A 2,031-nucleotide genomic window follows, 5' to 3' on the forward strand; every position below is an offset into this window, starting at 1 on the left:
TCCAGTACAGCTTTTTAGGAAAACTAACAAATCGTTTGAGGGGGGATACAAGGTTAAAACCTGAACTTGTATCTTATGCCCACAGAGAGTAAAGATTTAAATATACATATTTTTTAAAAAATGAAACCATGAAGCTATTGGGAGAAAATTTTATTTATTTGTTTATTTTTAAATATTTTATTTTTAGATAATCTCTACACCCAACATGAGACTTGAACTCACAACCTGGAGATCAAGAGTCACACACTCCATGGACTGAGCCAGCCAGACACCTCTATTGGGAGAAAATTTTAGTGAATAATTCTGTAATTTTAAAATGAACATGAATTTCTAACTGTAACTCCCAAGCCAGAAACCTTTAAAGGAAAATAATGGATGTATATGAAGACATAAACAGCTAAATAATAATAAAAATGATTTCTATATGACCAAAACAGTTAAAAGACCTATGATAAGTTATTTATGACAAAATTGGCAAAAGTCAATGTCCTTCTTATATAAAAAGCTTTTACAAATCAATAATTAAGAGACAAGAGAAAAGTGGGCAAAGGATATAAATACACACTTTGGAAAAAGAATTGAACAGAACGAGCAAACATGAAAAGAATACCTGTCAGAGGGACGAATCACTTTTTTTTCCAGAAAGAATCAAATAAGAGCAATCAAATCAGGGTGCCATAAGTCCTGATTATGCAGAGATGCTAATCACAAATCATGCAAACTTCAATCATCATGTTCCAATCTGCCCTCTAAAAGCAGGAACAGACATTGGGGAAGGTATGTGCTACGGTGAGCGCTGTGAATTGTGCAAGACTGTTGAATCACAGATCTTACCTCTGAAACAAATAATGCGATATATGTTAAGAAAAAAAAAAGAAGAAGATAGCAGGAGGGGAAGAATGAAGGGGGGTAAATCGGAGGGGGAGACGAACCATGAGAGATGATGGACTCTGAAAAACAAACTGAGGGTTCTAGAGGGGAGGAGGGTGGGGGGATGGGTTAGCCTGGTGATGGGTATTAAAGAGGGCACGTTCTGCATGGAGCACTGGGTGTTATGCACAAACAATGAATCATGGAACACTACATCAAAAACTAATGATGTAATGCATGGTGATTAACATAACAATAAAAATTTAAAGGAAAAAAAACAAAAGCAGGAACAGGTAAAGATTATCCTACCTGACAATCCCAATGATTTTTTTTTTTTTTTTAGATAGTATTCTGTTTTGGTGTGAGTGGTTTTAATTGGTTCGAACTTTCTGCAAGCTAACAACATTTAATAGAATTTCAGATGTGTATATTCTTTGTAGCAGCAAGTATAATTCTTCATCAGTGGCTAGAATAATGCCTTGGCCAGCAGGGCCGAGTTATGCAGCTCCCATGGGCTCTCCTCTCTCTTGGTGATGGGCAGGGGGACACCTTGTTTTCATTTAGCACCTTCCTTCCCTCCCTCCTTCCCGCTCCGTTCCTCTCCTCTCCATCATATGTGCTGACCCACCAGTTCCCTTTAAGTCATACTCAACTATTGCAAATTCAGGGATGGGGAGGGCAGTCAGGGCCCTGTGAGAATAGCCTGAGTGTGGGCAGGCATAATGCATCCATTCGGATGGCCCTCACCCCAGGTTGGGGTTGGCGGAGCGTGATGCTCCTGAGACCTTCCATTAATTCATGGGCAGTCTCCTCTCTTGTTAGGTCTCCAAACACAGCAAAGCCCCCTTTTTTCCTCAGAGTTTGAAAATTTTATGGCAGGTGAGTTTCACTCTTTTTTCTCTCTCTCAGGAATATTTAGAAAGTTTCTCTCCTTGTCCATCAGTGGGAAAGAAAAGGGGTTGGGGAGGTGTGGTTATCTTAGCTAAACTTGAGATTCAAAACAAATACTCTTAGATAAATTCCAAATCATCATAGCATTTGACATCCTGACAGCCTATGTGTGGTTTTTTACCTCTTTAATTAGAAGTTTACACCTTTGAGGATGCAGGTCTTTTGCTCCCCTAGGGAAATAGAGTCTGGCATCTTAAAAACAGAATTAGC

At 38.9% G+C, this 2,031-nt stretch overlaps 1 non-coding gene across 1 annotated transcript; it reads right to left on the bottom strand.

The window, feature by feature from the left end:
- Positions 1-647: 647 nt before the first annotated feature.
- On the bottom strand, positions 648-775 carry LOC112807982 (U8 small nucleolar RNA). Its single transcript, XR_003204221.1, has one exon. It is a non-coding gene; the product is annotated as a U8 small nucleolar RNA (small nucleolar RNA).
- Between the last annotated feature and the right edge of the window lie 1,256 nt (positions 776-2,031).

This window comes from Callorhinus ursinus, unplaced genomic scaffold (genome assembly GCF_003265705.2).
Source record: "Callorhinus ursinus isolate GAN/ISIS: 27379988/994484 unplaced genomic scaffold, GSC_fseal_2.0 scaffold2, whole genome shotgun sequence".
In the NCBI taxonomy this organism is placed as follows: Eukaryota; Metazoa; Chordata; class Mammalia; order Carnivora; family Otariidae; genus Callorhinus; species Callorhinus ursinus.